Source organism: Mustelus asterias, chromosome 11, assembly GCF_964213995.1.
Source record: "Mustelus asterias chromosome 11, sMusAst1.hap1.1, whole genome shotgun sequence".
In the NCBI taxonomy this organism is placed as follows: Eukaryota; Metazoa; Chordata; class Chondrichthyes; order Carcharhiniformes; family Triakidae; genus Mustelus; species Mustelus asterias.
The window spans coordinates 104,668,949-104,690,722 of record NC_135811.1 but is presented as its reverse complement, the minus strand read 5'-3'; the positions used below and the strand labels follow the sequence as shown (position 1 = coordinate 104,690,722).

At 48.0% G+C, this 21,774-nt stretch overlaps 1 protein-coding gene across 8 annotated transcripts in view; it reads left to right on the top strand.

Annotated features, from left to right (window-relative positions):
• LOC144500760 (protein AF-10-like) overlaps positions 1-21,774 on the top strand; it is a 213,661-nt gene that overhangs the window by 133,148 nt on the left and 58,739 nt on the right. The gene's annotated exons all lie outside the window — the stretch shown is intronic.

Here is a 21,774-nt window from a genome sequence, read left to right as displayed (position 1 = left end):
CATGGTTCAGAGTAGAGAAATCAGTCAGCCCTCTCTTTACTGCTTTCCTGATCCATTTTATTTATTTATTTTTTATTTGAGTGTCACAAGTAGGCTTACATTAACACCATAATGAAGTTACTGTGAAAATTCCCTAGTCACCACACTCCAGCGTCTGTTCGGATACACTGAGGGAGAATTTAGCACGATCCAATGGCCTAACCAGCACTTCTTTTGGACTGAGGGAGGAAACCAGGGGCGGCACGGTGGCACAGTGGTTAGCACTGCTGCCTCACAGCTCCAGGGGCCTGGGGTTCGATTCCCGGCTTGGGTCACTGTCTGTGTGGAGTTTGCACGTTCTCCCCGTGTCTGCGTGGGTTTCCTCCCGGGTGCTCCGGTTTCCTCCCACAGTCCAAAGATGTGCGGGTTAGGTGCATTGGCTGTGCTAAATTGCCCCTTAGTGTCCCGGGATGTGTAGGTTAAAGGGATTAGCGGGGTAAATGTGTGGGGTTGTGGGGATAGGACCTGGGGTGGGATTGTTGTCGGTGTAGACTCGATGGGCCGAATGGCCTCCTTCTGTACTGTAGGGTTTCTATGATTCACCCGGAGGAAACCCACGCAGGCATGGGGAGAATGTGCAAACTCCACACAGTCAGTGACCCAAACTGGGAATCGAACCTGGGCCCCTGACGCTGTGAGGCAGCCCCGCCCCTTGTGTATGCGGGTCCATTTTAAATGTGATGCTGCCAGAGTTGAATAGCCTGTCAGCTCACATGTAGTGAGATTACCAGTGAACAATCGGGAGCTGTATATTGTGAATTGGTAGCTGTAGGGTTATTTCAAAGTTAGAGGCATCTGGGCAAGTGGACTAGGTGTGGCAGGTTACACATGAACATGATGCTGTGGGATACATGTCCAGCCCAGAGGGAAGGGGAGCTGCAAGTCATTCCTAGCTGTTGGCTTCAGGCATCCTACATAAATGACTTGAGTAATCTCAGTCCAGATGTTAGCAGTTCCAAGGTATGCAAGAAAGAGAGACTTGCATTTATATGGCACCTTTTATGACCACAAGGCTGTCCCCAAAGCACTTTTCAACCAATGAAGGGCTGTTGCAGTGCAATTACTGTTGTAATGGAATCACGACAGTCACTGGGTGCACAGCAAGATCCCACAGGCAGCAGTGTGGTAATGACCAGAAAAGCTGTTTTCAGTGATGTTGAATGAAGGATAAATCTTGGTCAGGAAATTGGGGTAACACCCCTGCCTTTCTCCAAAGAGCCGCTGTAGGATCTTTTCCGCCCACCTGAAAGGGCAGGCAGGGCATCGGTTTAGTATCTCATCCAAAAGCCAGCACCGCTGACAGTGTAGCATTCCCTTAGCATTCGAAATCTCATTCAAGAGTTCATGGGGAGGACTGTGGGAGAAGTGGAAACGCACATTTCTCTGAGACACAAAAGCCCAACAGGAAAGGTAAATCAATTGTGGCTAACAAAATAAGTTAAAAGATTGCATTCGATCAAAGGAAGCGGCTTATAAAGTCACCAAAAAAAGTGATGAGCCTGAGGATTGTGAGTCATTCAGAATCCAACAAAGGAAGACAAAGAAACTGATGAAGAAAGGGAAATGAGAACATGAATGTAAGCTAACGAGAAACATAAAGGCAGTCTTTAGGTATGTGAAAAGAAAAAGATCAGCAAAGATAAATGTTGTTCCATTAAGAGATAGAGTCATAGATCATAGAGTCATAGAGGTTTACAGCATGGAAACAGGCCCTTCGGCCCAACTTGTCCATGCCATCCTTTTTTTTAAACCCCTAAGCTAATCTCAATTGCCCGCATCCCTCTATATCCATCTTATCCATGTAACTGTCTAAATGCTTTTTAAAAGACAAAATTGTACCCGCATCTGCTACTACCTCTGGCAGCTTGTTCCAGACACTCACCACCCTCTGTGTGAAACAATTGCCCCTCTGGACACTTTTGTATCTCTCCCCTCTCACCTTAAATCTATGCCCTCGACTTTTAGACTCCCCTACCTTTGGGAAAATATATTGACTATCTACCTTATCTATGCCCCTCATTATTTTATAGACCTCTATAAGGTCACCCCTCAGCCTCCTACGCTCCAGAGAAAAAAGTCCCAGTCTATCCAACCTCTCCTTATAACTCAAACCATCAAGTCCCAATAGCATCCTCGTAAATCTTTTCTGCACTCTTTCTAGTTTAATAATATCCTTTCTATAATGGGGTGACCAGAACTGCACATACTATTCCAATTGTGGCCTTAGCAATGTCTTGTACAACTTCAACAAGACATCCCAACTCCTGTATTCAATGTTCTGACCAATGAAACCAAGCATGCTGAATGCCTTCTTCACCGCTCTGTCCACCTGTGACTCCACTTTCAAGGAGCATGTACCCCTCGATCTCTTTGTTCTGTAACTCTCCCCAACACCCTACCATTAACTGAGTAAGTCCTGCCCTGGTTCAATCTACCAAAATGCATCACCTCACATTTGTCTAAATTTAACTCCATCTGCCATTCGTCAGCCCACTGGCCCAATTGATCAAGATCCCATTGCAATTGGAGATAACTTTCTTCACTGCCCACTATGCCACCAATCTTAGTGTCATCTGCAAACCTACTAACCATGCCTCCTATATTCTCATCCAAATCATTAATACGTAGATGTAGAGATGAGAGAAATTATAATGGAGAACAGGGAAATGATGGATAAAATGAACATTTAGTTTGTGTCTGTCTTCACGGAGGAAGATACAGAAAATCTTTCAGAAATACAAAAGAATCAAGGGGCTTGTGAAAGTGAAGAACGGAAAAAAATTATTATTAATAAAGGGATAGTAATCAAAAGTAAAATTGGATTCCATGTTGATAAATACCCAGGATCAGATGAGCTAAATCCCAGAGTGCTGAAGGAGGCGGCTATAGAGACAATGGTTAAATTGGTGGTCATCATTCAAAATTCTGTAGATTCTGGAAAGGTTCCTGCAGACGAGGAAGTAACAAATGTAAAAAAAAAGAGGGAAAATGTTAGAATCTATTAAAAAGCATGGTATAATTAGAACATAGAACATAGAAAAGCTACAGCACAAACAGGCCCTTCGGCCCACAAGTTGCGCCGAACATGTCCCTACCTACTAGGCTTACCTATAACCCTCTATCTTACTAACTTCCAAGAACTTATCCAAAAGTCTCTTAAAAGACCCTATCGAATCCGCCTCCACCACCACTACCGGCAGCCGATTCCACGCATCCACCACCCTCTGAGTGAAAAACGTACCCCTAACATCTCCTCTGTACCTACTCCCCAGCACCCTAAACCTGTGACCTCTCGTGGCAACCATTTCAGCCCTGGGTAAAAGCCTCTGAGAATCCACTCTATCAATACCTCACTTAGACACTTAGAAAATATTAATGTGCCCAGGCAGTGTCAACATTGATTTATAAAAGGGAAATTATGTTTGACAAACCTGTTAGAGATTTTTGAGTGTTACTTGTAGAATGGAAAAAGGAGAATCAGCGGATGTGGTGCATTTGGATTTTCAGAAGGTTGGATAAGGCCCCACACAGGAGGTTAGTAAGCAGAATTACAGCACAAGAGATTGGGGATAACATACTGGTTTGGATTGAGAATTTGTTCACAGACAGGAAATGGAGTGAAGGAATAAATGGGTCATTCTCGGAATGACGGGCTGTTACTACGAGTGGTGTACAGAAAGGATCAGTGTGGGGGCCACAGCTGTTTACAATCTATATCAATGATTTGGATGTGGGGACCAAATGTGATATTTCCAAATTTGCCGATGACACAAAACTGGGTGGGAATGAGGGTTGTGAGAAAGATGCAGGAGGCTCCAAGCAGACTTGAACAGGCTAAGTAAATAAGCAAGAACATGACATATGGAATATAATGCAAATAAAGTGGAAAGTTACCCACTTTGGTAGGAAAAACAGAAATGAAGAGTATTTCTTAAATGGTGAGAGGTTGGGGCGGCGCGGTGGCACAGTGGTTAACACCGCTGCCTCACAGTGCCAGGGACCTGGGTTCAATTCGGCCTCGGGTCACTGTCTGTGTGGAGAGACAACATTACAGAGCTAAGAGGGGGGAATGGGGAAAAATACAAAAACCAACCCGCTTTTGGTGTCCCTGTAGCTTTGAACTGTTGGAAAAAGGAAATGAACAGAGGCCTTTACTCGGTTTCACTGCCGTAAATGTGCTGCGGTACCAGATATAAAGACGTCCAGTACTGGGCGGTGGCCAGACCAACTCAAAACCAGATTATGCAGCACCAATCCAGGCATCTGGCCATCCTACTCTTGCCTCTGAAGGTCATGGGTTCAAACCTCACTCCAGAGACTTGAGCACATAAAGTCTAACACACTCCAGTGCAGTACAGAGGGAATGCTGCACTGTCAGCGACGCTGCCTTTCAGATGAGATGTTAAACCCTTTCAGGTGGGTGGGAAAGATCCCGTGGCTCCTCAGAGAGGAGAGAAGTCCTGATATAAAAATAGAAAATGCTGGAGAGAGCTGGCAGGTCAAACAGCAGTCATAGAATCCTTGCAGTGCAGAATGAGGCCATTCAGCCCATCGAGTCTGCACCGACAACAATCCCACCTAGACACTATCCCTGCAATCCCACACACTACCCCGCTAGTCCCTCTAGCCTACGCATCCCGGGACACTAAGGGGCAATTTAGCATGGCCAATGCACCTAACCAGCACATCTTTGGACTGTGGGAGGAAACCGGAGCACCCGGAGAAAACCCACGCAGACATGGGGAGAATGTGCAAACTCCACACAGACAGTGACCCAAGCTGGGAATTGAACCCCGGTCCCTGGTGATGTGAGGCAGATGTGCTAACCACTGTGCCACCGTGCCGCCCAGTCTGACCATTGATCAGAACTTCAGAAGTGGGTGGGCGGGTGGGAGGGGGTGGTAGTTTCTCCCTTGTGTCCTGGTCAATATTTTATCCCTCAACCAACATCTCTATAACCAGATTATCTGGTCAATATCACATTGCTGTTTGTGGGAGCTTGCCATGTGCCAATTGGCTGCCAAGTTATAACAGTGACTACACTGTGAAAAGTTCTTAATTAGCTATAAAGCACTTGGAGAGGTACTCAAGGTTATGAAAGGTCTAAATCTTTCTGCCCTCTGATTGTAACAAGGATGTAGGGTTGGGGGAGGTATGGGGGGAGGCGTGGGGGAGGTGTGGGGGAGTGCAGAGAAATGGGGTGCGTGTGACCCACCGGACGCTCCAGCATACAAATTGTAATCCAGTCAACAAAGGGTTACTTTTCAGAGGGATCGGCGCTGCAGTGATGTTTTGATTCGCTCAGCTGCTCGAGTACTGAGGCCTTGCTTATAAGAGGCGGTTGTGTTAATTCATTCAGGCAAAAACAGCTGGCGGGCTGAGGATGCAAGAGCAATGGATGGATGAGTTATGGCCAAATAAATTTATAGTTTCTCCTTATGTTGGGTAGGCAGAAAACCTTTGAGGGAGGGATGATGTAATATTTCAAAGAGTACACTGAAATGTAAAGAGCAGTTAAGATGGCGCAGTGTTCAGGGAGGGATATTTTGGCCGAAACTTTCCCGTCTCGCCACAGTGAACGGAGTCTTGGCTGGCCGCCACATTCTCCGACTTCGCTGCAGCGGGAACGTGGTGTGAATGGCCGGTAAAATCGCGCCCAAAGTATGTTGACACTTTTAAACACTTTTAATCTAAAAATGTGCCACAACATTGCTCAGGTAGACATGGCAACAACAACTTGCATTTAGGTAGTGTCTTGAACGTGCCATTGTCAAACAAAATTTGCCACCAAGCCATGTTGGGTTCGATGACCAAACGCTTGTTGATGAATGAGGTAAGAGGAGAGAGAAGCAGAGAGGTTTCGGGAGTGAATTCTAGAGGCTGGGGCCTAGGCAGCCGAAGAAGGAACAAGATAATTATTTGTGTAAGTGAAAAGTCTCGGAAGCAAATGTTAAGAGCAAACTAATTATCTGTGTTTGCAAAGACCTGTTAGATTGTGTCAGGCGTACCTCAGTGGGTGGGATTCTTGCCCCTGAAACAGAAGTTTGCGAATTCCAGTCCCACTCCAGGAGCAGAATTTTACGGGCACCTCCCCAATGGGCGTGTGTCTTGCGCGGGGTGGGGGTAGTATGTAAAATTGGGTGGGGGCCCACCACACCACACCACACCACCATCCCACTGACCCCCATAAAGCCCAGCAACTCCATTCTATCAGGACCAGGGTCAGGAGCATTGAAAAAGCTTCATGAGATTTTTTTCCTAAAATTCGAACTCTTGACAGAAATCTATTGTGCAACAATTACATTTTATTAAGACTAACATTTTCCTGCCCTATTCCGGGTTCCAGCTCTCCATGTCCTTTGGCCAATTTGAAGAAGGAGGTTGTCTCCTGTTTTTTTTAAACCATGCAAAAGGCCATTACCGTTCAGTCAGGCCAGGACGTGGCCCACTTCCCTGGTGTGTTCCCCCTCCCCTCCCCCCTCATGGCCTACCCCTAACGCCTTGGTTGCCAGACCCATCCCCTACACCTATCTCCGGATTTCTGCCTGTCACGCTAAAATTTGGTCCCAGGCCTTTGTTGCACCATCTTCTACTCAAACCCTTGCTTTCCCATCTCACTGCCACTTCTCTTCCAGGAATGCCGACCCTGAAGTCGTACTGCTCTTCTCTCTCGACAGGATTTCCATTTGTCTCTTTCACCTTCTTTATCTTCATTCTTTTGCATTTTCCTCCTGGTGTCCGCTCCTAATGGCCGCAATCAGCGCCCTTCTTAGCCATGATTGCTGCCATTTACACTCCCTTTGTCTTGTTGTCTATGACATCTTTGTCAATTCCACCCTCCTTCACCCCAACAGTATAAATCTCATCCCATTTCCATTTGTCTTCTGCTCTGAAGAACGGTCATCCAGACTCGAAACGTTGGCTCTATTCTCTCTCCACAGATGCTGTCAGACCTGCTGAGACTTTCCAGCATTTTTCTGTTTTTGTTTCAGATCCCAGCAGTAATTTGCTTTCATCTTTCTTTCCTATATTTACTTCATTCAATGACAACCTGTTGCATTTATATAGCACCTCCCATAACCCATCCAAAGCCAATTAGGTACTTTATTTGCCGTTCAGTTTCTGTTTTAATGCAAGAAATGCAGCAGCCAACTTGTGCACAGCGATATGGTTGGCACATTGGTTAGCATTGCTGCCTCACACAGCACCAGGGACCCAGGTTCGATTCTAACCTCGGGTCACTGTCTAGGTGAAGTTTGCATATTCTTGCCGTGTCTGTGTGGGTTTCCTCTGGGTGTTCCGGTTTCCTCCCATTGTCCAAAGATGTGCGGTTGATTGGTCATGCTGAATTGCCCCTCAGTGTGAGGCAGACTAGCAGGTTAAATATGTGGGGTTATGGGGAGAGGGTGGGATTGTTGTCGGTGCAGGCTCGATGGGCCAAATGGCCTCCTTTAGGGATTCTATCATTCTAAGCTCCCCCAAACTGTAATGAGGTAATGACCAGGTGATTTGTTTTACGAATGTTGATTGGCCGATGTTGATTAGTTAAGACACTGGGGCGAACTGCCTCCTGGTTCTTCTTTGAAATAGGACCATTGGACCTTTTAGGTCCCCAAGAGGGCAGTTAGGGACTCAGTTTAGTGTCTCATCCAGAGCACTTCCTCCGTATCGCACTAGAGTGTCAGACCTGGACTGGAGCTTGAACCAACCTCCACCCTGCCTAGAGACAGGAAGCTACCGCCTGAACCACACTGACACTGCACGTGGCATCTTCAACGTAGGAAAACATCTCAAAGTGCTTCACAGTCGTAATACTGAGCAAGGTGGCCAAGGTGCCTTTATTAGGATGGAGTGAAGTCGAAAGATTCTGGAAGGAAAGTCTAGAATGTGGGTAAAGCTAAAATACTGCGGATGCTGGAATCTGAAACAAAAACAGAAAATGCTGGAAAATCTCAACAAGTCTGACAGCGTCTGTGGAGAGAGAATAGATTTGATTTGATTTATTATTGTCACAGGTATTAACATGCAGTGAAAAGCATTGTTTCTTGCACACTATAGAGACAAAGCATACCGTTCATAGTGAAGGAAAGGAGAGAGTGCAGAGTGTAGTGTTACAGTCATAGCTAGGGTGTAGGGAAAGATCAACTGAATGCAAGGTAGGTCCATTCAAAAGTCTGATGGCAGCAGGGAAGAAGCGATTTTTGAGTCAGTTGGTACGTGGTCTCAGACTTTTGTGTATTTTCCTGGACGTAAAAAGGTGGAAGAGAGAATGTCTGGGGTGCGTGGGGTCCTTGATTATGCTGGCTGCTTTGCCAAGGCAGTGGGAAGTGTAGACAGAATCAATGGATGGGAGGCTGGTTTGAGTGATGGACTGGGCTTCGTTCATGACCCTTTATAGTTTCTTGTGGTCTTGGGCAGAGCAGGAGCCCATACCAAGCTGTGATAAAACCAGAAACAATGCTTTCTATGGTACATCTGTAAAAGTTGGTGAGAGTCGTAGCTGACACGCCAAATTTTCTTCGTCTCCTGAGAAAGTAGAGGCGTTGGTGGGCTTTCTTAACTATAGAGCTAATGTTTCAATTCTGGATGACTCTTCATCAGAGCTGAATGTGCACCCTAATCTCTTATACAATCTACAGGCTTTCAAAATCCAACTTTGGAATCACTAAATACCTATACTTTGATGCACCTTCTCCATCCTTCTTCTCAATCTCTGTGCCTGCCGGTACTGTAATAGTGTCTTTAATTACTTCCCATTTCACTCATGATCAGAGTACTTAACAACACAATAGAAATGAGAGAACATTTTTAAGGTACAGAATGTTGACTGATTTTTGAAGAATCCATAAGCAGTGATTGATTGCTTTGTATTTCTGGTGTGAGGGGCGATTCAGTTTGATCGGGAAGAGAGGGAAGTCTTTGTTGTAACTTGACCTTTAATTGCAGCCGATGTATTTAAGAAGCTTGTTCAAAGTCACCGGGCAAAGCTGGTGTACTGCAGCCCCTCCAAATCCTCCCCTCCCCTCCCCTGCTGAGCATAAAGAACCAGTGTCACCCCAGAGAGATCCGGCGGGGCTGGCGGGGGGGTGGGGGGGGGGGGGTGGAATATCTGGTTGCAGAGAGGGCTTAAAATGGCCTTTGCTGTTACCGTAGCAACAGATCAACCCAGTAAAAGGCCATTGCCATTTTAACAAGAATAAATTGAGAGGTAGGTTAAAAACAAAAGGTTATTTTGAGACTTTTAGTTTAATTCAACAAGAAATGATGCCACATTCTATCCACTTTCCTGCCAGCCTCGGAATCCTGGACAATATACAAGGGTCTGTGGAAGAAAATAGGGGCCTTTGAAACTTGGCTGCTAAGACGCATGCCAAAATTTCCATTTATGGACCATCCGGCAAATCGGGATGTGCTTTGAAATTGCCTGAGCAGAAATTAACTCTTTTAAAAAGTGTTATTCAGAAAATAAGTTGTCAGTATTTCGACCATTTGATCAGAGCTGAAAAGCTACAGAGGTCTCCGCTAAAGGGATAATGGAGGGCAACAGAAAGAGTTGCCGAGTTAGGCGTGGCTGGATGAGGGATGTCACAGAGCGAATGCAGACAGGTGGGTGTGTGAGGATGACGCAAGTTTTTTTTAAAAAATTCATTCATGGGATATGGGCGTCGTTGGTTAGCCAGAATTTATTGCCCATCCCTAGTTGCCTGAGGGCAGTTGAGTGTCAACCACATTGCTGTGGATCTGGAGTCAGATGTCTGCCAGACCGGGTAAGGATGGCAAGTTTCCTTCCCTCAAGGGAACCAGATGGTTTTTCTGACAATCGACAATGGTTTCATGGTCATCAGTAGATTCTTAATTCCAGATTTTTTTTAATTGAATTCAAATTCCACTAGCTGCCGTGGCGGTATTCGAACCCGGGTCCCCAGAACATTAGCTGAGTTTCTGGATTAATAGTTTAGCGATAATACCACTAGGCCACTGCAAGTCGCAAGTGTGACAGAGGCAACAGATCTCCAACTCAGAAGCAGCAGCAGTTAGGTTTGAAACGCGAGAACAGTAGGAGGCCATTTGGCCTTCAAACCTGTTCCGCCATTCCGTGTGATCACAGCCGATCTGTATCTTGATTCTGTTTACCCACTCTGGTTCCATATTCCTTCGTACCCTTGCCTTACTAAACTCTGTCCACCTCCATTTTAAAGTTCTCAATTAACTCCAGGCCTCAATAGCTTTTGTGGGAAGAGTGTTCCGGATTTCCACTTCGAGTCATAGAGGTTTACAGCATGGAAACAGGCCCTTTGGCCCAACTTGTCCATGCCGCCCTTTTGTTTTAAAACCCCTGAGCTAATCCCAATTGCCCGCATTTGGCCCATATTCCCTCTATACCCATCGTACCCATGTAACTATTTCAATGCTTTTTAAAAGATAAAATTGTACCCGCCTCTACTACGACCTCTGGCAGCTTGTTCCAGACACTCACCACCCTCTGTGTGAAAAAACTGCCCCTCTGGACACTTTTGTATCCCTCCCCTCTCACCTCAAACCTATGCTCTCTAGGTTTAGACTCCCCTACCTTTGGGAAAAGATATTGACTATCTACCTTGCCTATGCCCCTCGTTATTTTATAGACCTCTAATAAGGTCACCCCTTCCGGTGTGTTTGGAGAAGAGCCTCCTCTTATTCCCCCTGAACAGCCCAGCTCAGACTCCAAGGTTTAGGCCCCTTGTCCTGAACTCCGCTCATCAGAGGAAATAATTTCTCTCTCTGCACAAATGCAATCATCTTAATCAGCTCCAATTCATCAAAACTCAACAGAATACAAGCCCAGTCACTGAACTTATCCTCCTGATTCAAACCTTTTGGCCCTGGTTTCTTTCTGATGAATTTGCCCTGCACTCCCATAGGTCCCAATATATCCTTCCAGAGAAGCAATACCTAAGTCCAAAGATAAGATCATAAGACATAGGAGCAGAATTAGGCCACTCGGCCCATCGAGTCTGCCCCACCATTCAATCATGGCTGGTATTTTTCTCTTCCCCATTCTCCTGCCTTTTTCCCCATAAACCCCTGATCCCCTTATTAATCAAGAACCTATCTGTCTCTAATGTCCAGGTTAGGTGAATTGGCCATGTTAAATTGACCCGTAGCATCAGGGGGACTAGTGGGGTAATTATGGGGGGGGGGGGGGGTGGTTTACAGGGGTAGAGCCTGGGTGGGATTGTTGTCGGTGCAGGCTCGATGGGCCGAATGGCCTCCTTCTGCACTGTAAGGATTCTATGATTCTCAATTGGAACACAGCACACCCGATGTGGTGAATCAGAATTTTGTAGAATAACAATGTAAAAATCTCATGGCACTTATTATGAGGAAGACCGGGGTAGTTATCCCTGGCCAATATTTATCCCTCAATCAGCATTATGCCAAAAGAAAATCCCAGTTTATCTGGTCATTATCACATTGCTGTTTGCGAGAACTCGCTGTGAAAGTTGGCTGCTGCATTTCCTAAAAGAGTGAACACGAAAAGCGTCGTGCGAACGCAAGTCTTTATTTCAGTGTAACACCTCTGATGCAGCAAAAATATTCAAGATCCTTTATGGAAATGCTGACAAACAAACGATTGTGACAGAACAACTCCCTAATGAGGAATCAGTCTGCACGAAGATGCATAAATTGTCTGGTGGACAAATTAGTGTCATTTAGCCAGAGGGCTGGTGACACCTGGTATTGGAGGGAACAGGAGAAAGTTAGCCCCTTGAGAAACTTGTCCCAGTCTGTATCAGAGAGTTTCAATAACCCCAACAACGGGTGAGTCATGTACTTTGCAGCAACTGATATGTAAATGAGGTACTCTTAACTGGGAGCTTTATAGAACCTGAGTTAGGCCGCACTTGGAATATAGTGTTCAATTCTGGTCGCCACACTACCAGAAAGATGTGGAGGCTTTGGAGAGGGTACAGAAAAGATTTACCAGGATGTTGCCTGGCATGGAGGGCATTAGCTATGAGGAGAGGTTGGAGAAACTTGGTTTGTTCTCACTGGAACGACGGGGATTGAGGGGGGTGACCTGATAGAAGTCTGCAAGATTGAGGGGCATGGACAGAGTGGATAGTCAGAAGCTTTTTCCCAGGGTGGAAGAGTCAATTACTCGGGGGCATAGGTCTAAGGTCGAGGGGCAAGGTTTAAGATGTACGAGGCAAGTTTTTTACCCAGTGGGTGGTAGGTGCCTGGAACTCGCTGCCGGGGGAAGTAGTGGAAGCGGATACGATAGTGAGTTTTAAGGGGTGTCTGGACAAATACATGAATAGGATGGGAATAGAGGGATATGGTCCCCAGAAGGGTAGGGGGTTTTAGTTCAGGCGGGCAGCATGGTTGGAGGGCCGAAGGGCCTGTTCCTGTGCTGTAATTTTCTTTGTTCTGGGGGCTATCCAAGGCTGAGAAATGGATATCGTCACAATGTATCCTCTCTGGAATTTCCTCACTAAACCCCTCCGCTCCTCCACCCCCTCTCTCTGCCTATAAAACCCTCCCCTTTGACCCAAGCTCTTAATCTCTCCCCTAATTTCCCCAGTAATCGTTGTGTTGTAATCGGAGGGTCTGCAACTGATTTGTTCCTTTAACACTGATGGAAATGTGGCGCGGTTCCAGAACTTTTGACATTAGTTTCTAAAAGAGAAAATGCTTTAATATTGCCCATTTGTCAAACTACGTGAATCGGACAAAGAAATCTGCAGGTTAGAGTTTGTTAATCTGAACAATTTGCACTCAAGTAGCAGCATCTTGTAAAAATGTAAACTCAAGGTGCTTTGCAACTTAAGTTTGACACTGACCCATGGAGGGGATGTTAGAACATGTGACCAATAGCTTAGGCTAAGAGGTAGGTTTTAAGAAATGTCTCAGAGGAAGACGACATCAAGAGGCGATGAGGTTTAGGGCCTAGGCAGCTGAAGGCTGATGTGTCGTCAGTGTTGGGAATCAGAAATGCAGAACATTGTCAGACTGTTTCTGTGCTGAGCCTATTCCAGTTTGTGCGCTAGTTTTTCGATACTCGAGTATGGCTTTTCAAGAACACAAGAAATAGGAGCAGGAATAGGCCATCTAGCCCCTCGAGCCTGCCCCGCCATTCAATAAGATCATGGCTGATCTGAAGTGGATCAGTTCCACTTACCCGCCTGATCCCCATAACCCCTAATTCCCTTACCGATCAGGAATCCATCTATCCGTGATTTAAACATATTCAACGAGGTAGCCTCCACCACTTCAGTGGGCAGAGAATCCCAGAGATTCACCACCCTCTGAGAGAAGAAGTTCCTCCTCAACTCTGTCCTGAACTGACCCCCCTTTATTTTGAGGCTGTGCCCTCTAGTTCTAGCTTCCTTTCTAAGTGGAAAGAATCTCTCCACCTCTACCCTATCCAGCCCCTTCATTATCTTATAGGTCTCTATAAGATCCCCCCTCAGCCTTCTAAATTCCAACGAGTACAAACCCAATCTGCTCAGTCTCTCCTCATAATCAACACCCCTCATCTCTGGTATCAACCTGGTGAACCTTCTTTGCACTCCCGCCAAGGCCAATATATCCTTCCGCAAATAAGGAGACCAATACTGCACACAGTATTCCAGCTGCGGCCTCACCAATGCCCTGTACAGATGCAGCAAGACATCTCTGCTTTTATATTCTATCCCCCTTACGATATAGGCCAACATCCCATTTGCCTTCTTGATCACCTGTTGCACCTGCAGACTGGGTTTTTGCGTCTCATGCACAAGGACCCCCAGGTACGTCTGCACAGTAGCATGTTGTAATTTTTTTCCATTTAGATAATAATCCAATTTGCTATTATTTCTTCCAAAGTGAATAACCTCGCATTTGTTAATGTTATACTCCATCTGCCAGATCCTCGCCCACTCACTCAGCCTGTCCAAATCTCTCTGCAGACCTTCTACGCCCTCCACACAATTCACTTTTCCACTTATGTTTGTGTCGTCTGCAAACTTTGTTGCCCTACACTCAGTCCCCTCCTCCAGATCGTCTTATTTATTAGTGTCACGAATAGGCTTACATTAACACTGCAATGAAGTTACTGTGAAAATCCCCTAGTTGCCACACTCTGGTGCCTGTTCGGGTATGCTGAGGGAGAATTTAGCATGGCCACTAACCAGCACGTCTTTCAGACTGTGGGAGGAAACCGGAGCCCCCGGAGGAAACCCATGCAGATACGGGGAGAATGTGCAGACTCCACACAGACAGTGACCCAAGTCGGGAATCGAACCTGGGTCCCTGGCATTGTGAGGCAGCAGTGCTAACCACTGTGCCACCTCCAGCCAGCATACAGGACACCACAAGATGTCAAACTCCTTCAGTTTCAAATACTCGATGACCTACATTCACTGTGCAACATGAAACTGAACTCCATAAACAATCCCACCTCGGCTCTATCTCCTGTAACCCCTCATATTAAGCCCGCTAATCCCTCTGACTTACACATCCCGGGACACTAAGGGGCAATTTAGCACGGCCAATGCACCTAACCCGCAAATCTTTGGACTGTGGGAGGAAACCAGAGCACCCGGAGGAAACCCACGCAGACACGGGGAGAACGTGCAAACTCCACACAGGCAGTGACCCAAGCGGGGAATTGAACCGAGGTCCCTGGCGCTGTGAGACAAGCAGTGCTAACCACTGCACCACCGTGCCGCTGCTATGAAACTGAGAAAAAGGGATTGATTGCATCAGTCTAATGCTGATCTTGGCGGATAGGTGTGTTGGTTTCAGGTCTTTGTTGCTCCCACAGATGGTAAACTAAAGCTCTCGTTTGTGATTGTTTGATCTGCTTTGACTGTTTGGAGCTTGCGCCTGTCACACTGGGTGTTCAGGTTGTTCGGGCCAATGGTATGTCATGGGGCTGTGTGGCCGTCACCCAACTTGACTGATTGGTTTCTTAAGCTGCAGCAGATGATCTGGGAGCAGGTACGAGGAGTTTAGGATGATTACAAAAAATGATGGAGCAGATAAAGAGAAGCGATTTCCTCCGGTAGAAATGAGCTCAGGGATGATGTCAGGGAACACTTTTTGAACACAAAAATGGAAATCTGAAAATCTCTTAACCTCAGCAGTTTTGTTTGGGGGGGGGGGGGGTGCTAAAGTCATCAGATTGCTGTATCATAGTGTGATGTAGGACAGTAAAGGAAGCCATTGCATCTGTGAGTGGACGGCACGGTGGCACAGTGGTTAGCACTGCTGCCTCACAGCGCCAGGGACCCGGGTTCCATTCCCGGTTTGGCTCACCGTCTGTGTGGAGTCTGCACGTTCTCCCCGTGTCTGCGTGGGTTTCCTCCGGGTGCTCCGGTTTCCTCCCACAGTCCAAAAGCCCTGGTGTTGTGCCTGCCTACCCCAGTCCAACGCCGGCAATTCCACATCATGAAAAATAATTGAATGCAGGAACAGGCCCAAAGGGCTAAATGAACTCATTTTTTAGTGACCACCTTATACTTGTGGTCCCTTAGCGAGTGCATACCGGCAGATCTGGAAAGAATGGAGCAAATGAATGTGTTTTGCGATGCTTGTTACTTTACAGATTGCAGCTTCACATTCACCTCCTACAATTGAAGCTGAATAGAAAATTTTGGCGCATAAAACTGTGCCACTGCAGGGGGTGGGGGTGGGGGTGGCCGGGTGGGGGGGGGCAGCGAATGTTTAATTGATCTCTTTATCCCTGTGAATGCAACACTTAAAAGTCCTTGTCGGGCTCCATTTGCACATTTGGAAAATGTTTAATGAATTAAAATTGACAGGAGCTGTCAGTCATAAAATGACACACTCGGCTTAATTGTTTACAGTCCTGACGTACTCTGGAGGAGTGGAACACGGGCTCCCTCAGTCATTCCCTTCAGCGTTAAAGGAAGTTCCTGGGCGACATGTTCCACATTAAATGTGATTGGAGAGTTGAAATCAGATTCCTTTCCTCTCTGGGTCCTGGGGTTTTCCGTGCAACTCCGATCTATCTCTGGAAGGTCTCCTTCCTCTGCTAGCTTGGAGAGTATGTACGATAAACGGGTTTGAGCAGTCTGAATCCTGTTCCGACTTTGCAGAGCCCACGGCAACAAACTGTCCCTATTATATTTGGCTTCTGGGTGAGATTGTCCCACATACAGTTCCATTCGGAATGACAGGTTGGGGCCCACACAAGCAAGGCTTTGGCCCATGATTATTCTCATTCATCTTTCCTTCACACTCTCCCTGTCTCTCCCTTTCTTTCATCTTTTTTTCCTTCCCTTCCCCCTTTCCTCTTCCCTCGCCCCTGGGGCAGCACGGTGGCACAGTGATTAGCACTGCTGCCTCACAGCGCCAGGGACCCGGGTTCGATTCCCTGCTTGGGTGACCATGCAGACTCTGCACGGACATTCTCCCCGTCTCTGCGTGGGTTTCCTCCAGGTGCTCCAGTTTCCTCCCACAGTACAAAAGACGTGCTAGTTAGATGCATTGGCCGTGCTAAATTTTCCCTCAGTGTACCCAAACAGGCGCCGGAGTATGGCCACTAGGGGATTTTCACAGTAACTTCATTGCAACGTTAATGTAAGCCTACTTGTGACACAAATAAATAAACTTTAAACTTTTCTTATTCCCTCGGCCCCCCCCACTGCCCCCTCCCCTCGGCCCCCCCACTGCCCCCTCCCCTCGGCCCCCCGCTGCCCCCTCCCCTCGGCCCTCCACTGCCCCCTCCCCCCTCCCCTCGGCCCCCCACTGCCGTCTCCCCTCGGCCCCCCACTGCCGTCTCCCCTCGGCCCCCCACTGCCGTCTCCCCTCGGCCCCCCCACTGCCGTCTCCCCTCGGCCCTCCACTGCCCTCTCTCCTTGGCCCCTCCACTGCCCTCTCCCCTCGGCCCCTCCACTGCCCTCTCTCCTCGGCCCCCCACTGCCCCCTCCCCTCGGCCCTCCCCCGCCCTCTCCCCTTGGCCCCCCCACCCCCCGGCCCTCTCCCCTCGGCCCCCTGTCCTCTCCCTTCCTGCCTCGCCATATGACTGAGATAGTTATTGATAAGCCCAGTGAGGATTTCAGGAGCAGCGCCTTTTCGCAGAGTGTGACGAACTTGCTGCCACACGGCGAGTAGTCGAGGCGAACAGCATCGATACGTTTAAGTGGAAATTCAGTAAGTCTGGGCAGAGGAAAGGAATAAAAAGGATTAGATGAAGCAAGGAGGGTCGAGGCGCTATGTGAAGCATGAAGACCGGCGCAGACATTCTGTGTAATTGAAAAGTGCAGTAGGAAGCTGCTTTTATAGGCAGGTCACTTGCATTAAAGAGAGAACTGTAAACAGTTTGTGAGATACTGGAGCTCTCAGTTTAGCAGGGAGTGCTGCATTGAGGTGTGTAATAGAAACAGTCTCGATCCCCCCCCCCTTGGTGACTCTGCCTACATCCCTTCAGAGTGTGACAGCATGGGGCGTTTTATAGAAAAGCTGTTTAAATGGTTTCTCCATTAGCGAGGGAGCTATAAAGCCCCTGTCTGTGTGCTAGGTGAGTTTTACAGTGGAGGGGAGTGTGTTTCAGGACAGTAGTTTTATATGGTTTCTCCTATTTGTGATGGAGAAATAAACAGTGTGGGTTCTCTCTGTGCCGGATAATTATCTCTTGTATCGGGAGTGGGGGGGGGGGGGGGCGGGGGGAGGGTGGTGGTGGTCACTGTGCTTGGCTATCAGCCAGCCCTTTAGATTTCAACAAAGGAAGCCAATCTCTCTGGCTGGGGTTGAGGGGGTGGTGGGGAGCTGGTGGAGGGTCCGTCACTCCAAAGGGAGCGATAGGACCCTTAGATCACCACAAGTGCTGGGTGGTTGCTGGGCGACCAAGTTGACAAGCTTGTGTAAATATGCTAATTCCATTCTGGAGGGCACTTGGAAATGGCAAGTGCGTGGTGTCATTTAAACAGGGAGGGGGGGGGGGGGGGGTGGGTGGGGGGTGCTCGAGGGGTGGGGGGTGGTGGGAGGTGGGTTTGAATCAGGAAGAGGAGCAGCAGGCCCCATGGTGCAACCTGACCTGGGTCACTGACACTCATTATTCAGAAAGCTTTCATGAACCACGCAGCAGTTTGTAATTGCTTCATCTCCTGAACTCGCCACAGGACCACAGAACGTTTCCCTCTTCACTACCCCCGCCACCCCCACCGACGGGTTGCCAACTCTCCAGGCCTGCCCTGGAGTCTGCAGGACTCGCAAGACAAATCCTCAGGCGCAAACGCCCAGGGGAAATTAAAAAGGAAAACTGCCTCAGCTTAAAATATTTTCTACAGTTTGGCCCTTATTACTGAAACAGTAAGAGGTGGCACAGTGGGTTAGCACTGCCACCCCACAGCTCCAGGGACCCGGGTTCGATTCCCGGCTCGGGTCACCTTCGGTGTGGAGTTTGCATGTTCTCCCCCGTGTCTGCGTGGGTTTCTTCCAGGTGTTCCGGTTTCCTCCCACAGTCCGAAAGACGTGCGGGTGAGGTTGATTGGCCAAGCTAAATTGCCCCTCGGTGTCCTGGGATGTGTACGTTAGAGAGATTAGCGGGGTAAATATGTGGGGTTTTGGGGATAGGGCCTGGGTGGGATTGTGGTCGGTGCAGAACACGATGGGCCGAACGGCCTCCTCCTGCACTGTAGGGATTCTGAGGTGGGTGGAAAGGCTGCGTTGTGAACAGTCTACCAGTTCACAATGGTCAGGATGACCATTGTCTGAGGGACGGTGGCCACGTCCTGAGGGATGGTGAGTGGGTCAATGAGACCACGTTATCGCACTTGAGGGGTTTATCCACCACAGCTAGGGACCCACTGCACCCCAACAATTCCCAGTTGGAGGCAAGGGTGTGTTTCTAACTGGGCCGGGGGCGGGGGGGGAGGGGTGGTTAGGTTGGCGGGGGGAGGGCGTGGTGGATGTGCTGGGGGGCAATGTGACGAGGGAAAGAAGTTGTGAAGGAGAATTCACAGCAATGATTTTTTTATATGTCATGGGCGTCATCCAAAGAGCATTTTTCCTCTCTGGTCTGCTTTCCTTCTTCCCCCACCATCGCAGTGCAGCTCCCCCACCGGGACCATAAGACATAGGAGCACAATTAGGCCACTCGGCCCATCAAGTTTGCTCCGCCATTCAATCATGGCTGATATTTTTCTCATCCCCATTCTCCTGCCTTTTCCCCATAATCCCTGATCCCCTTATTAATCAAGAATCTATCTATCTCTGTCTTAAAGACACTCAATGACCCGGCCTCCATAGCCTTCTGTGGCAAAGAGTTCCACAGATTCACCACTCTCTGGCTGAAGAAATTTCTCCTCATCTCTGTTTTAAAGAATCGTCCCTTTAGCCTGAGGTTGTGCCCTCCCACTAGTAGAAACATCCTCTCCACGTCCACTCTATCCAGGTCTCGCCGTATCCTGCAAGTTTCAATAAGATCCTCCCTCATCCTTCTAAACAAGTACAGACCCAGAATTCTCAACCGTTCCTTATACGACAAGCTCTTCATTCCAGGGAATGGAATGGTCATCCAATTGGTAGATTGCTCACACGACCACTCTTGAGGACTTGCTGACAGTGAGCGGCAACCTGCCCTTTGCAGCAGGTGTGATTGGACGAATCCTCAGCTACAGCGCTGTGTCCGATTGTGGGCACCGCCCGGTAGGAAGGATGTGGAAGCCTTGGAGATAGTGCAGAGGGAATGGACCTCAATGGTAGTAGGGGGGTGAGGGAACACAGCTACAAGGGGAGACTTAGAGAAGCTGGAATCGTTCTCCCGAGAGCAGAGAAGGTCAAGGGGAGATTTAATAGAGATGTTCAAAATTTACGAATGGTTTTGATAAGGCAAATCGGAAGAAACGAACAGGAGGGAACAAGAAGACACAGATATAATGTACTGGGCAAAAGAGACAGCAGAACAAGTGAGGAGCATTTTGTTTACACATGGCAAGTTATGATGCGAGATGCATTAGTTGTGAAAGGGTGTAATGACTTTCAAAGAACAAAGACAAATACAGCACAGGAACAGGCCCTTCAGCCCTCCAAGCCTCTGCTGGTCATGATGCCCTATCTAAACCAAAGAAAACACCTTCTGGTCTTACTCAGTCTGTATCCCTCTAAAATTCCCTCCCTATTTATATACCCATCCAGATGCCTCTTAAATGTTGCTATAATGTGCCTGCTTCCACCACCTCCTCTGGCAGACAGAGGCTGAGGGGAGACCTGATAGACGTCTGCAAAATTATGAGAGGCATAGACAGGGTGGCTAGTCAGAGGCTTTTTCCCAGGGTGGCAGTGTCAGTTACAAGGGGACACAGGTTCAAGGTGAGAGGGGGTTCAGTTTAAGAGAGATGTGCGGGGGAAGTTTTTCACACAGAGTGATGGGGGAAGGGGAATTGGATAAATATTTGCAAAGGAGAAATTTGCAGGGCCTTGGTGATGGAGGAGGGGAGTGCGAGTAATTGGATAACTCTATCGGGCAGAGGCATGATGGGTACCTTCTATGCAATTTCAGTCAAATCCGCAGGTCAAGGCTGATATTAACCCTTCATTGTCTCTCATGATCAAACAATTCCACACTGGGTAGCTTCTTCTGGTCAGTGTAGCCCAGGACCTCAGTAAGAAGCCTCACAACACCAGGGTAAAGCCCAATAGGTTTATTTGGTATCACGAGCTTTCAGAGCGCTGCTCCTTCCTCAGGTGAGTAAGCTCCAAAAGCTCGTGATACCAAATCAACCTGTTGGACTCTAACCTGGTGTTGTGAGACTTCTTACTGTGTCCACCCCAGTCCAACGCTGGCATCTCCACATCGCGGCTACCACCGACACCGCAAACCGCCGCCTCAAAGTGGAGAGGATCTCCAAGAAGATCACGCATATGACACAGGACTCACCTGATGAAGGAGCAGCGCTCCGAAAGCTCTTGGTACCAAATAAACCCATTGGACTTTAACCTGGTGTTGTGAGACTTCTTACTGTGCCCACCCCAGTCCAACGCCGGCATCTCCACCCTGGGACCTCAGTTACTGCTCAATCCTGCATTCCTCCCACAGTCACCTCACCTTCAGAAACCCACCCAGGTACCACCCACTTCCTGATTTATCTCCTCTCCTCTCTTTCCAAAAACAGTGCGACCAAGGGTAGCAGCACAACAAATCCTCTTGCTTTTAAGAGTTTCACATCTTGTGGTGAATTTTACCAACTCAGCCTTGGAGAAATCTGTTCCTGAACAGATTTGAGGAAACTTCTGTAGATTTTGGTGTACTGTGGAGCATTCTGATACTGGAATCTCCCTTTCCCCAAATAGTGAGTTCCCAATCTCTGCCAGGCTGCCCTGGGTGGCCAGGGAGACACAGAGTGGAAGCGAGGGACTTTCTCACAGAGAAGGAGAGATAATTTGAGGGTGGGTCGCTGGCACCTCTGGGCACTGACCCATTTGCCAAACACTGAGCAGTAATTGGTTGATGGTCTTGGAGACGGGATGGGAAAGATGGGACCATCTTCGGAAACCAGGGACAACAGCAGAGGGGCAACCAGGAGAGAGGTGAAATGAACAGAGTACAGCACAACAAATCATTCCTTATTCACCCCACGGCAAGCACACATCATTAGGAAGCTGTTGGCATAGTGGTAATGTCACTCGGCTTGTAATCCAGTAATTAGCCCAGGCTAATGCTCTGGGGACACAGGTTCAAATCTCACTGAGGCAGCTGGTGGAATTTAAATTTAGTTAATAAATCTGGAACTATGAAGCTAGTCT